The following is a 16,241-nucleotide window of genomic DNA, read 5'->3' as shown; positions in this document are numbered from 1 at the left end:
ATTGTTTTGTATATATTGTTCTTCTTGAAGTTCAAAGAAGAATAGAGCAAATTATGTCCCTTTATAATATGGAAACCTTTGATCTTCTGAAGGTAGTTATTTCCATAGAAACTCTAAATCTGCTGTGGGAACATCCCAAATGCTCATATCCTCCCATGGCTTTGGGTGATAAAAGAGGCAGATACAAGGCAGAATTGGCAAACACAGTAGCCATTGTGTGCTGACAGGGCCAAGGTGACTTATGTTTTTTTTTTTTTCAATGTGTTGTGGGCCTTGATAGCACATTAATGACTGGCTAGTGTCCTTACCCTGTGTTATCTTATATGGACAATCTACCTGAAGTCTAGAGGGTGGTATATTGTAATGGCCAAGAGCAAGAGATTTAAGGGAAGGTAAATAATTGCTTTAGATCCTGGCTCTGCTATTTGATAGCTGTGTGATCGAGAGTAAGTTACATAAACTCACTGAGCCTGAGGTTCCAGGTTCCATTAAAATGGACATGACAGTAGTATACAACTCATTTAGGGATGTTGGGAGGATTGAATGAGTTAATATATGTAAAGAGGCTGAGCAGAGCCGCTGGCAGGAGGGCAGAGGGACCTACGGAGGGGAGCAAGATGGCGCAGACTCAGGGCACCAGGGGGAAAGTCTGTTACTACTACGATGGGTTTTTGTGAGAATCCAGTAAGAAAATGAATGTGAATGTGCTTTGACACCATAAAGTGTAATGACGTGCAAGAGGTGAGCTGTGGCTTACAACAATTCTGAGTAGTGATGGTTAGTTTTCTGTTGTGGGAGTGAGTTCCCTGGAGATATAGTGAGGGGACGTTGGAAATTACATTGGATGTAGTTTCCAATTATGTTGTATATTATGGACAAGGCCACCCAATGAAGCCTCACTGAATCTGCATGACTCACAATTTGCTCCTTAACTATGGCCTCGACCGAAAGATGGAAATTTATCACCCTCGCAAAGCCAATGCTGAGGAGAGAACCAAGTACCACACTGATGACTACATTAAATTCTTGCGCTCCATCTGCCCAGATAACATGTCCGAGTACAGCAAGCAGATGCAGAGATTCTACGTTGGTGAGGACTGTCTGGTATTTGATGGCCTGTTTGAGTTCTGTCAGCTATCTCCTGGTGGCTCTGTGGCAAGTGCCCTGAAAATAAACAGCAGACGGACATCGCTGTGAATTGGGCTGGGGGCTTACACCATGCAAAGAAGTCCGAGGCATCTGGCTTCTGTTACGTCAATGTCAATGATATCGTCTTGGCTATCCTGGAACTGCTGAAGTATCACCAGAGAGTGCTGTATATTGACATTGATATTCACCATGGCGATGGCGTGGAAGAGGCTTTCTATACCACAGACCGAGTCGTGACTGTGTCCTTTCATAAATATGGAGAGTACTTCCCAGGAACTTGGGACCTACGGGATATTAGGGTTGGCAAAGGCAAGTATTATGCTGTTAACTACCCTCTCTGAGATGGGATTGATGACGAGTTCCATGAGGCCATTTTCAAGCCAGTCATGTCCAAAGTAATGGAGATGTTCCAGCTCAGTGCAGTCGTCTTACACTGTGGCTCTGATTTCCTGTCTGGGGATCAGTTAGATTGCTTCGATTTGACCATCAAAGGGCAAGCCAAGTGTGTGGAATTTGTGAAGAGCTTTAACCTGCCTATGCTGATGCTGGGAGGAGGTGGCTACACCATTATAATGTCTCCCGGTGCTGGACTTATGAAACAGCTGTGGCCCTGGACATGGAGATCCCTAATGAGCTTTCATACAACGACTACTTTGAATACTTTGGACCAGATTTCAAATTTCACATCAGTCTTTCCAATATGACTAACCAGAACACTAATGAGTATCTGGAAAAGCTCAAACAGCGACTGTTTGAGAACCTGAGAATGCTGACCCGCATACCTGGAGTCCAAATGCAGGCCATTCCTGAGGATGCCATTCCAGAGGAGAGTGGTGATGAGGATGAAGAAGACCCTGACAAGCACATCTCACTGTGTTCCTCGGACAAACAAATTGCCTGTGAGGAAGAGTTCTCCGACTCTGATGGGGAGGGAAAAGGAGGTCGCAAGAACTCTTCCAACTTCAAAAAAGCCAAGAGAGTCAAAACGGAATATGAGAAAGAGAAAGACCCAGAAGAAAAGAAAGAAGTCACAGAAGAGGAGAAAACCAAGGAGGAGAAGCAAGAAGCCAAGAGGGTCTGAGCAGACCTCTCCAGTTCTGGCTTCTTGCCAAGTTCCCCACCTTTATCTTGCACCCCCTCGGATTTTATATTTTCTATTTCTCTGTGTATTTATATAAAAATATATTAAATATAAATATCCCCAGGGACTAGACAGGAACCAGGGCCCCGAGCTCAGGGCACATGTGTTAGGTGAAGCTTTTCTAGTAGCTGCCTCACCACCCATCCCTCCTGAATTCTTAATTTTGAACCATAACGGGTGCCAGGTCTGGCTAGAAGGGATACACTTCAGCACCCATAGGACAAAATCTTGAAGTGCCTGCTTAGTAGCTTTGAAAAGGTGCCCTTATTGAGCATTTTAGAAGGGGTGACTGGATCTTCAGGGACTCCCTGGTCTTTTCAGGCTCCTTAAGGTAACATCAGCCATTTTTAGATTGGTTCTGTTCTCATACCTTTCTACTGGCCCCCAGTAAGCCAAGAAACTCACACTGCCTGCCCTCTCTGTCCTCCCACAATTCTGCAGGTGAAGATTATTAGTCTAGTTTCCTTTTTGAGATACTGTTTTCATTTTTGTGAGAATCTTTGTAATAATATGGTACATGTCTATACACTAAAAAGTGTGTATATACAAAGAGACCAAATCCTTGGTATTCAACAAATATTAACTATTTTATTAGTTAGCCCTCAACATCTGGGATGGATGGGAACCATAAGAGGTTGTTTCAGGTGAGAACCATCACATCGAATTATGGAGATAAGAGTAATGGAGCTAAAAGGAGCAATAGAAACAGTGATTGAAAACATAGCTCTGGCATCGTAGAGTCTAGGTTCAGAGTCCAGCTCTATGTGACCTTAGACAAGTCAGTTAACTCTCAGAGCTTCACTTTAAATCGTGAGGATCATATTAATTGCTTTTTCACAGGGCTGTTTTGAAGGATCAATTATGTGATGCATATGAAATGCAAAAGAGGATTGTCCCAATCATGTGCATCTGTTATAATTCCTATCGTTAAGTGGTCTTCTGTCCTTCCACCTTTCGCCATGGGCAGAACTGTGAAGTCCTAAACAGTCTGACCTCATGAGTTGAGTCCCACTGAGTTGGAATTAGTGCAAATGTACATGTAGACTCGTGTCCTCCTTTGTACTGTCCTTGAAGGATAGGTCTGCTAAAAAGTGAAAGATACCATGCATATATGGCCATTGATCAAAGGTGCCAGAGCAATTTAGTGGAGGGAAAATAGTCTTTTCAACAAATAGTGCTGGATCAACCAGACATCAATACAGGAAAAAAGTGAACATGAAATTTTACCTTGTGCCATACACAAAAATCACCTCGAAATGGATAATAAATGTAAATGGATTCTCAGTGGAACTAAATATAAAGCCCCAAACTCTAAAGTGTTTAGAAGACAACATAGGAGAAAATCTTTGTGACTTTGGGGTAGGTAAAAGTTCATAGATAGAATACAAAAAGCACAAAAGTATTTAAAAAATGATAAATTTAATGTTATCAAAATTAAAAACTTTTGCTCTTTGAAAGATATTGTTGAGAAAATGAAAAGTCAAACCTTGGAATAGAAGAAAATATACACAGCACTTATATCAGACAAAATACTTATATCCAGAATATATAAATGCCTTTTACAACTCCTTAGTGAGAAAACAACCAATAAAAATGGGCAAAAGATTTGAACAGATATTTCATGAAAGAAGATGGCCATGAATAGCCATCAAATGAATGATACAACCTAGGCTGAATTTAGGAGGGGTGTTGTGTGGACCCCATAACAGTTAGGCTGGCATTTGAGGGGATGGGCAGGGAGAGAGGGCAACCCTGCTTCTTCCCACCACCTCTTCCCATACATTTCTCTATTTTCTCCTTTCCTTTTGCTTCTTATTATCCTCTTGTCCTGAGGAGAAAAGCTTTTGGAGGGCTCAAGTTCAGTGGTCTGTATTTGTCCTAAGGTCATACAGCTGGTTGTAGGCAGAACCAGAAGCCAAAGCCTAGCGTCCTGACTTCCTGGGTGCAGATTCTTCATGGGCCAATGAAAGGAGTGTGGCCTGGGGTGCCGTGGGCCTTGTTGGTTTCCCTTTCTTTCCACCTTCAGATTAAAGTTGTGTGGTTCTTTAAAACTGGCAGTCCAGCAGAAGTAGAGCCAGTGTTAGTTGCTGAGATCTAGTAGGTGTTTCTGTTTCACCCTGAGTGGCAGAATTACACCTTAGCACTTTGGGCGAAGATCAGCATTGGCTTTTGGCCCCCTGAATCAAGGCATAAATTTGTATAGCTGTAGCAGAGTTGTGCTTTCAAGCTGATGTTCTCAGTTATTTGTAAAGTTTTGTAAAATGTTTCTCTCTTGCCGGTCTGAAAAAAAAATCGTTTCCCCAGAACTGCCTAGAATCATCTGCCACTAACTAGCTGTGTGACCTTGGGCAGTCACATCCCTCTCTGCACCTCAGTTTCCTCATGAGTAAGACTGGGGATTGAACCAGTTGATCTCTGAGGGCCCTTCAGATTTGACATTTTCTACGGTCTCTTGTTTCACAATTCTGTCAACTGCCTTAACATTGAAATGCCGCCAACATATATTTAGATATATTTTTTGCTGTCGATTTGCAGTCTCTGGGATTCCTCTGCCTTGTTTATTGCTTCCTTAGAGCTGTATTGCATAATTTGCCTGCTTAGGATCTTGCTGTTTCCTATAGATGGTGTCTGAAAGGTGAAGACGAGTATTCAGTGCAGGAGCCCAGCCACAGACCCATCCCTTTCTGACAACAAAGCTATGTGTTGCTCCCTTTTCTTGTCCTCTGCCCCTCTTCCAGTTTGTTCCATTGCTACATTTGGGTTATATGATTACATCTGCAATAGCAGGCACAGATGTTTTTATGTTTTTCTCACTCAATTGTATGGTTAATGGTGAAATGGATTTTTTGAGCAGATGCTCACATGTGGGTGCTATTCTTTTCTCTCCTGATACATTCTCTACGCAAACAGCAGATTGTGTGTCTGGTGTGAGTTTGAGCCTACCAAGAGAAGAATTCAAGCTGAATAACACTGGGCTGATATTCAAGCTCCTAAAAAAATAATTCAGGCACTAAATTTGACAAACTCTTTGTAGCGCCCCTGCAGCCCAGATCCAGAGCTGTATCTCCAGCCTTTGCCAGTTTTACATGAGGAGGCCGAGATTAAGCATTTGTCCTTTGAAGGGCTGCCTTATGAAGGAAAATGATAACAGATTCATTTTCAAAAGAGCTGGACTCAGTTGCTCTGTCACTGTGACCTCTGAGACTCAAGGCATGTTATTTAACCTCTGTTTCTTCATCTATGAGATGGAACTGACAATACAAAGCTGGTGTGGATCATTGAAAGAATTGCCAAGTAGCAGAGGTCCCTGCTTAAGTCTAATCCATGTCCACTACTGGGCATGTACGGCTAATTGGAACTGACTGACCAGAAGTCTATTTGTACAAAGGACTGAGAAGCCTCCAGGGAGAGAGGCACATCTGTGGAAGGGTTAAGAGCTTGGGTTTAACCCAAATTTCAGTAGTGCCAGGGTTTCTCATCCTGGGCACTATTAAAATTTGGGGTCAGATAATTGTTTATTGTGATGGCTGTCCTGTTCATTGTAGGATGCGTAGCAGCATCTCTGACCTCAACCTAGTAGTGCACCCCAGCCCCCCTCAAAGTTGTGACAACTAAAATTGCTTCCAGATATTGCCAAATGTGCTCTAGCGTGGTAGGGGCCCAACTGAGAACCACTGCCTTAGAGGCACTCAATACTGGCTTTAAATTCACTTACTCAATGTCATGCAGCTAGTAACCCCCTGTGCTTCAATATTCTCATTTGTAAAATGGGGGCTTAGCTATTTTGCAGAAATGATTGTTGAGTGAATTAAAACAACAGATTTGTACAAACCTTGGCACATAGTAACACAGTAACTCCCTACCACCATAGGACCTTTGGTTGTTTCTTACCTTTGTCTAAGATACGCTCTTTCTCTCACCCTGTGTCTATCTTGTTGTCTCCAGCTCATCCTTCAGATCTCAACTAAAGAGCCATTTCCAAGAGGAAGCCTTCCTTGATTCCTCAGACTATATCAGAGTTCAGAGGACTCGTAGCACTTATTTTGTTGACATTATACATTATAAGACTTGGGGGATCATTTCATTAACATCTGTTGGACTGCTAGGCTGTAAGCTTCATGAGGGCAGGTGCTATGTCTCTCTTGTTCACTGTTGAATTGTCAGAGCTCTGGACAGAGCCTGAAACAAAACATGCATTTAATAAAATATTACTGAAGGAAAGGAGGAAGAAAGAAATGAAGAGCTCAACAAACATTGCAAATATCATTAAACTTTAATTCCTCTAAGGAGTTATAGGCAGCTGATCAGCCCAGTAAACAGAATTCAGTGACAGGAGAGGAACAGTAGTTTTTTCTGTTTGTTTGTTTTTATTGAAATATAGTTGATTTACAGTGTCATGTTAGTTTCAGGTGTACAGCACAGTGATTCAGTTATATATATATACATATATGTGTATGTATATATATATATATGTATATATGTACTTTTTCCAGATTCTTTTCCCTTATAAGTCATTACTAAATATCAAGTATAGTTCCCTGTGCTATACAGTAGGTCCTTGTTGGTTATTTTATATATAGTAGTGTGTATATGTTAATCCCAAACTCCTAATTTATCACTCCCCCCCTTTCCCCTTTGGTAGCATAAGTTTGTCATCTATGTGTGTGCGTCTATTTCTGTTTTGTATATAAGTTCATTTGTACCTTTTTTTTAGATTCTACATATAAGTGATACATACGATATTTGTCTTTGGCTTACTTCACTTAGTATTATAATCTCTAGATCCATCCATGTTGCTGCAAATGGCATTATTTCATTCATTTCTATAGCTGAGTGTATTCCATTGTATAAATATACCACATCTTCTTCATCCATCTGTCAATGGGCATTTAGGTTTCTTCCATGTCTTGGCTATTGTGAATAGTGCTACGGTGAACACTGGGGTGCATGTAACTTTTCGAATTATGGTTTTCTCTGGATATACAGTAAGTCCCCTACATATGAATGAGTTCCATTCTGAGAGCACATTCATAAGTCCAATTTGTTCATAAGTCCAACCAAGTTAGCCTAGGTACCCAACTAACACAATCGGCTATATAGTACTGTACTGTAATAAGTTTATAATACTTTTCACACAAAAAATACATAAAAAACAAACACAAAAAATAAAACTTTTTTTTTTTTTTTTTTGCATTACGCGGGCCTCTTACTGCTGTGGCCCCTCCCGTTGCAGAGCACAGGCTCCGGACGCACAGGCTCAGCGGCCATGGCTTACGGGCCCAGCCGCTCCACGGCACGTGGGATCCTCCCGGACCGGGGCACGAACCTGCGTCACCTGCATTGGCAGGCGGACTCTCAACCACTGCGCCACCAGGGAAGCCCAAGAAAACATTTTTGATCTTACAGTATAGTATCTTGAAAAGTACAGTAGTACAGTACAACAGCTGGCATATAGGGGGTGGCATCGAGTGGACAGGCAAGAAGAGTTACTGACTGGAGGAGGGAAAGGAGGTGGGAGGTGGTAGAGGTGAAGGATCATCAGCCATAGGAGATAGAAGGCAAGCTGCAGTTTCACTCATGCCTGACATTGATGGAGCACACGTTCACATCTTTTGAAAGTTCACAACTTGAAGGTTTGTATGTGGGGGACTTACTGTATGCCCAGGAGAGGGATCCCAGGATCATATGGTAGCTCCATTTTTAGTTCTTTAAGGAACCTCCATACTGTTCTCCATAGTGGCTGTACCAATTCACACTCCCACCAATAGGGTAGGAGGGTTCCTCTTTCCCTACACCCTCTCCAACATTTATTATTTGTATACTTTTTGATGATGGCCATTCTGACTGGAGTGAGGTGATACCTCATTTTAGTTTTGGTTGCATTTCTCTAGTAATTAGCAATGTTGAGCATTTTTTCATGTGCCTGTTGGCCATCTGTATGTCTTCTTTGGAGAAATATCTATTTAGTTCTTCTGCCCATTTTTTGATTAATACACAGAAATCTATTGCATTTCTATACACTAACAATGAAAGATCAGAAAGAGAAATTAAGGAAACAATCCTATTTACCATCACATGAAAAAGGATAAAAGGCCTAGGAATAAACCTACCTAAGGAGGCAAAAGACCTGTACTTTGAAAACTATAAGACACTGTTGAAAGAAACTGAAGATGACACAAACAGATAGAAAGATATACTGTATTTTGGGATTGGAAAAATCAATATTGTCAAAATAACTATACCACCTAAGGCAAACTACAGATTCAATGCAACCTCTATCAAATTACCAACATTTTTCACAGAACTAGAACAAAAAATTTTACAGTTTGTATGGAAACACAAAAGACTCCAAATAGCCAAAGCAATCTTAAGAAAGAAAAATGGAGCTGGAGGAATCAGATTCCCTGACTTCAGACTATACTACAAAGCTACAGTAATCAAAACAGTATGGTACTGGCACAAAAACCGACATATAGATCAATGGAACAGGATAGAAAGCCCAGAAATAAACCCACGCACCTATGGTCAATTAATCTACGACAAAGGAGGCAAGACTATACAATGGGGAAAAGACAGTCTCTTCAATAAGTAGTGCTGGGAAAACTGGACAGCCACATATAAAAGAATGAAATTGGAACATTCTCTAACACCATATACAAAAATAAACTCAAAATGGATTAAATACCTAAACGTAAGGCCAGATACTATAAAACTCCTAAAGGAAAACATAGGCAGAACTTGACATAAGTCTCAACAATATCTTTTTGGATCTGTGTCCTGGAGTAATAGAAATAAAACCGAAAATAAACGAATGGGACCTAGCTAAATTTAAAATATTTTGCAAAGGAAAAAGTAAAGGAAACCATAAACAAACCCAAAAGACAACCCACGGACTGGGGGAAGATATTTGCGAACAATGCAACTGACAAGGGATTAATTTCCAAAATATGCAAACAGCTCATACAGCTCAATATCAAAAAAGAGCAGTAGTTTTAAGGAAAGTCTGTCACTCAAAACTCTCTCCAGCTTGGTTCCCATAGACTTTGTGGGATTTGGTGAGGCGCAGTAAATGTAATACCTCTTTTCTACCCCAGTTTGGAACTAAAAGATTCAGACAGATGGAGATCAACAATATCATCTTCATTCCTAAAAACAGCTGGATTTAGAGAACATAGTTTAGGTGTGCAGCAAGAATGAACCTCCTAATTCTGCACCCCAGAATTAGCTAGAGTTACCTAGTCAAAGGAAGCACTCAACAAATGCAGCACACTCCATCCAATGGGGCCCTGCATCTCTAAAACTCATGGTGTGCAGAACTAAGACTATTAGCTTCCTGACGGCAGGCCTGTCCGAAAGGGAGAAGCAAGAAGTGTTAAGCTGAGTGAAGACTGTCTTCCTCCTGGGGAGAAAGGCCAGTAGTATTACTCCAGTGTATGTCCCCCCATTTAGGAACATGATACCATGGGAAAGAACATCACTCCACCTCCACTCCTGCCAACAGATTTATATCTATGTCCAAAGGAAATAGAGAATTGGGAGCAAAAACTGGCATGGGTATTTCATTAAAGAGCCTGTAATATATTGGGACTCAGGAAGTATTGCTCTGGGACTTCTCTGACTAATTACAGTGTAGAAAGGTAGAGAGGTGATCTTCTCCATTTTTCCACAGAACTGCAGCTGTGGCACATTGAAAGCTCCAGTACATTGATCTCACCAGTTGTTTCTGGGAGAGAATGCAGCCCCCATGGAAATGGTAGTGGGTTCCTCCAAATGTGGGTGTGATCTGTGGATGAAGTAGTACTCAGCGTAGGGCTTTCTAGTTCAGGAGAAGAGGCCATGCTTAGTTGGCAATTTTCAGAGGCTAGTATTACAAGGACCAATGAAATGATGCATGCACCCCTATTTTATTTTATTAAAAATTTTTTTGAACTTTAGTTTTTCTTTTACTTTTTATACCATATTCAAAGGTTACTTTCCATTTAACGTTATTACAAAATATTGGCTATATTCCCTGTTTTGTACAATGCATCTCTGAGCCTATCTTACACCTAATATTTTGTACTTCCCACTACCCCACCCCTGTAATGTCCCCCCACACTGGTAACCACTAGTTTTTTCTCTATATCTTTGAGTCTGCTTCTTTTTTGTTATATTCACTAGTTTGATTTATTTTTTTACATTCCATATATGTGACATCATACAGTATTTGTCTTTCTTTGTCTGACATTTCATTTAGCATAATGCCCTCTAAGTTCATCTGTGTTGATGCAAATGGCAAAATTTCATTCTTTTTTATGGTTGAGTAGTATTCCATTGTATATATATACACTGCATCTTCTTTATCCATTCATCTGTTGATGGACACTTAGGTCGTTTCCTTATCTTGGCAATTGTAAATAATGCTGCTGTGGACATTGGGGTGCACTTATCTTTTCAAATTCGTGTTTGTGTTTATATATATATATATATACACACACCCACCCACACACATATATATATATATAACCAGGAGTGGAATTGCTGGGTCATATGGTAGCTCTATTTTTAGTTTTTTGAGGAACCTCCATACTGTTTTCCACAGTGGCTGCACCCATTTACATTCCCACCAACAGTGTATGAGGATTCCCTTTTCTCCACATCCTCGGCAACATTTGTTATTTGTGTTCTTTTTGATGATAGCTATTCTGACAGATGTGAGGTGATATCTCATTGTGGTTTTGATTTGCATTTCCTTGATGATTAGTGATGTTGAGCATCTTTTCATACGCCTGTTGGCCATCTGCATTTCCTCTTTGGAAAAATGTCTATTCGGTTTTTGTGCCCATTTTTTAATCGGGTTGCTTGTTTTTTTGATGTTGAGTTGTATGAGCTGTTTATATATGTTGGATATTAATCCCTTATTATATATATTATATATAATATTATATATTATATCATTTGCAAATATCTTCTCCCATTCAGTAGGTAGTCTTTTCATCTTGTCAATGGTTTCCTTTGTTGAATGTACCCCTATTTTAAACCCTGAGCTATGTAAATCAGGCAAATTTGTACATGAGTGCAAAAGCTCTGTAAGCTGTAAATCCATTCAAATGCGAAGGGCTATTGAAATTTTCCTTTTCATGGTTTCATTTGTTGCATTTCCAACCTGATACACTTTTAGGACCTCAGGTGTTCATGATATTTTAGTGCCCATTTGCTGTGGTGTGGCTACTTTTCAGAATCAAGACAGATGGGTAGGTAGGCGTGGTGGCTTGAGAACAAAATAGAATGATCCATGCCAGTACTCAACGAAGCCTTGGTGTTCTTGTACAGTCAGATACATTAAAATAGTTATTCACTAATTTATTCATTAAACCTCAACTTACTAAGTAGCCTGTGGGAGGCTTGCTTTCACCAGTTTTAAATTGGGAATAATACCAATAGCTCATTCTCAGGCCTGTTATGCAGATTTAAATGAGGTAATGAATGCAAGGTACTTACTATAGTTTCAAGCACATGTTTGTTTGTTTTAATCCATAACACTTATTACTACCATTATATTATACAATATATTTCTTTGTATATAGTCTACTTTCCCCTGCCAAAATGCAAGCTCTATGAAGGCAGGGACTTGATTTTGAATCTCCAGAGCCTTGCAAAGTGGAGGTGCTCAATAATTATTAGTTGAATGAATTAATGAACACTCAATAAATAAGTTTCCCTAAATTCCAGACTCATGTGTGCTATGTCCTAATCTTCATTTCTGCTTGAATGACCAATAGACAACTTAAACCTATCATGTCCAAACTAAACCCTTGGTTCCCACTGTACCTCCGTCCTCTCAACGACAAATCAGCTTCTCTTTGTATTTTTCATTTTAGTAAATGGTAACTCCATCTTTCCAGTTGCTCTAACCAACAACTTTAGAATCATCCTTAGGTACTTTCTTTTTCTAATCCTTCATTTCTAATCTATCAGCAAGTTCTGTTCCCTCTATCTCCAAAATATATCTAAAATATAACCATTTCTTAGAGCTTCCACTGCTATCTACCTAGTCCAAGTCACCATCATTTCTTGCCCAGAAAATTGCTTCTATGATTATCATCTAATTGTGTTCTTCTTATCATATATTTATTTTTTAAAATATAAATATGATCATATCACATCTCTGCTCAAATGTTCTGAAAACCTCCCAAGCCATTGTACTTAAAATACCACTCCTGCACTTTATTCCTTTACTCTACTCAACTTGTCGTAATATATATCACTACTTGATTTTATATGATTTGTTTGGTTATCTATTGCTATCCAGTAGAATATAAACTCCAAAGGGTCTTTGTAATTTTCTTCATATATCCTTCAGTCTAGAACACTGCATGGCAACAATGATGACGGATGTCTGTCATGTGTGTGACTGTGTGTCTGTGTGAATGTGTGGCTGTATCAGTGTGAGATTATGTGTGAGTGTGATTGTGTGAGTATATGTAGTAGCGGATGAGAGTGAGAATGTGTGAAGGTTAGTGTTAGACAACTTGTAAGAGATTTTTGGAGTGAATGTTTGAGCGTGGGAAAGTGTGTATGTGTGTGAGACCTGCAAAGATATATGTGACAGAATATGTGAGTTAGTGTGCCAGAGAGAGTGTGTATTTGTCAGTGTGTGTGAGTGTGATGATGTGTGTGTATGTGTATGAGTGTGTGAAGGTGTTTGTGAATGAGTATTTACAAGTATGTGAGTGTGTCATGTGTGTGTAAGTATCTCTCGCTCAGAATTCTCCCCAGACCCTTGTGCGGTCCTCCCATACTACAAACTCACTGAGTAAAAGATTCTCCCAAATGTACTCCTCTTCCTTTGTTTCTCAGGAAAGGCACTACTAGCCATCTCATCACCCAACCAGAGATATGGGAATCATACTCCAGTCATTCCTCGTTCTTAGCTTCATATCACCAAATTTCAAATCGATTTCCTCTTTTCTATTTCAACTAAAAAGTTCTGAGTTGAGGCCCTCATCTTCTATCATCCTCAAAAGTCTCCTGGTTAGAGTCCTTGTTTCTAGTCTTGAAACACTGCCTGAGGCCATTCCAGAACAACTCATGGAAGTGCTGGGGTATCAGTTAGAGATTCAATAAATGCTTCTCAATGATGCTGTGGAGGTAATTCCTGTGTTGTTTGGAAGATTACATGAGGTATGCTCTGAGGTCCTTTCCAACACTTGAAAATCTGATTCTTTGCCCCAGTCCCACCAAGAACTAACACTACAAAAGGGTCCACCATCAATATGATCTTTGATAACAGCTTTATCTACTTTATTCATTAGCATTGGATCAGATGAATAAATGAGAGTATTTAGTGGGCACCAGGAACTTCTGCCAAATCCCTTATCAGGTAGGGACACGATGCTACTAGCAAGAAAAATGGGAGGAGCTCACTGGCTTTAGTTTTTCTCCCCCATCTGCCCTGTTTTAGAATATTAGTAATCTCACTTTGTGCTTTACATCTTAGGGACCTTAGGTTTTAACTGAATGTCCTTACTCAGTCATGCTTCACAAACCCCAATTTCTGGCCACCAGATTTCCACCTTAACATACATTCAATCACTTCATTCATTCATTCAGTAATTACTAAACATTTGCTATATGCCAAGGTATAGTGCTGGATACCAGAGTTGGGAGAAAACATATAATAATGTTTAAAACGACCATCTATTTAGTTCCAGCAAGGTGATAGGCACTGTAGAAAAAAATGTTTTGCATTAATATAATTTAGTCTTCAAAATAGCCTTGTTGCTACAGATGAGAAAGGCGAGGCCCAGAGATATGAGGTAATGTGTCCAAGTTCACACAGTAAGAGGTGGAGCTTGGATTTGAACCCAAGTCTAACTCCAAACCACATGGTTTTAACCACCATCTATATCTCCTTTTATACTGCCTGCAAGGTATTTGTAAAAATCTGATGGAAACTCCCTTACCTTTCCACATTGTCTGACAATCCACATTTCACTAATTTTATGTTCTTTCTTATCTTTATACAATGGAAAGATTTCATTCTTTTTTATGGCTGAATAATATTACATTGTATGTATATGTATGTATATATCACAATTTCTTTATCCATTCATCCATCTATGGACACTTAGGTTGTTTCCATGTCTTGGTTATTGTAAACAATGCTGCAAGGAACATAGTGGTGCTTATATCTTTTTGTTAGTGTTTTTGTTTTCTTCGAATAAATACCTACAAGTGGAATTGCTGGATCATATAGTACTTCTATTTTTAACTTTTTGAGGAAACTTTATTTTTTTTTCGATAGTGGCTGCACCAGTTTACATTCCCACAAACCGTACACAAAGGTTCCCTTTTCTCTGCAGCCTCACCAACACTTGCTGTCTCGTCTTTTTTATAGTAGCCATTAGAATGTGTGATGTGATATCTCAATTTGGTTCTGATCTACATTTCCCTGATGATTAGTGATGTTGAGCATTTTTTCATGTACCTGGTAGCCATCTGCATGTCCTCTTTGGAAAATGTCTATTCAGATCTTCTGCCCATTTTTAAATCAGATTGTTTGCTTTTGTGCTATTGAGTTGTGTGAGTTCTTTATTTATTTTGGAAATTAGCCCCTTAACAGATATATGATTTGCAAATATTTCATCCCATTCAGTTGGTTGCCTTTTGTTTTGTTGATGGTTTCCCTTGCTGTGCAAAAGCTTTTAAGTATGATGTAGTCTCACTTACTTATTTTTGCTTTTGTTGCTTTTGCTTTTGGTGTCATATTTTAAAAATTATCACCAAGGCCTATGTCAAGGAGCTTATTGCCTATGTTTTCTCCTAGGAGTTTTATGGTTTCAGGTCTTATGTTCAGTCTTTAATCCATTTTGAGTTAATTTATGTGTATGATGTAAAATAGTCATCCAGTTTCATTATTCTCCATGTGGCTGTGCAGTTTTTCCAACACCTTTTATTGAAGAAGGTATACTTTCTGCATTGTATACTCTTGGCTCCTTTGTTGTAAATTAATTGACCATATATGTGTAGGTTTACTTCTGGGCTGTCTATTCTGTTCCATTGATCTATGTGTCTGTTTTTGTGCCAGTACCATACGGTTTTAATTACCATGCTCTTATTTAAGGTTCACACTCCACTTGAGTTCTGTATCTTAGTCCCTGTTCCCTTCTCAAGGACCTATATATATTTCCTTCTTTCTTGAATATTTACTAGGTCATTCCCATCAGCATGTAAATATGCTGTAGTATCTTCAACCTTAAGACCAAAAAACTTCCTTGACATATGACACATTCCAGAAAACTCCTCATTTCTTGGTTCCCCTTCACACCAAAATGTCTTAAAAGATTTGTATGTACTCACTTTAATTCCTCACCTTCCATCGTCTTTATAACCCCTTTATATCAGGCTTTTATTTCTATCATTCAACTGAAATACTCTTAGCAAGGTTACTGTGACCTACCACTTGCAAAAACCAAGAGTCAATGTTTTTGTCTTCAAAGACTTGACCTCTTAGCAACATTTGTCTCATGTGATCACTTCTTTCTAGAATAACATATTTTTTTCTTTGCTTCTCTTTTCCTCCTGCCTTATGGGTTCTCCTTTTCAGCCTTTGCTGGCTCCTCCTCCTCTGCTAACTTGGTTCTGGATAACCATCTCCATCTATACAATCTCCCTAGGTAGTCTCACTGAGAACCATGGGTCTGATAACTACTATATGGCAAGGGCTCTCAAACTTATGTCCCCATTTCTGACCATTCCTTTGAGCTTGTGGATCCAACTGTTTACTCGCCATCACTACTTAGATGTCTAATAAGCATCTCAAGCTTAACATGTCCAAAACTGAACTTCTGATCTTCCCCATCCCTAGTAAATCTGCCTCTCTCATATTCTCCTCTATCTCAGAAATGCCAACTCAATTATTCCAGTTACTTAGGCCACAAACCTCCTTGACTCCTCTTTTTATCACACA

General features: G+C 39.5%; 1 pseudogene; it reads left to right on the top strand.

Annotated features, from left to right (window-relative positions):
- The first annotated feature begins 617 nt into the window (after positions 1-617).
- LOC113612520 (histone deacetylase 1-like) lies at positions 618-2,230 on the top strand (annotated as a pseudogene).
- Positions 2,231-16,241: the final 14,011 nt, after the last annotated feature.

The sequence above is a fragment of the Aethalodelphis obliquidens genome, unplaced genomic scaffold (assembly GCF_003676395.1).
Source record: "Aethalodelphis obliquidens isolate GAN/ISIS:26980383/991018 unplaced genomic scaffold, ASM367639v1 scaffold78, whole genome shotgun sequence".
Classification (NCBI taxonomy): Eukaryota; Metazoa; Chordata; class Mammalia; order Artiodactyla; family Delphinidae; genus Aethalodelphis; species Aethalodelphis obliquidens.
This window is presented reverse-complemented; position numbering and strand designations above follow the sequence as displayed.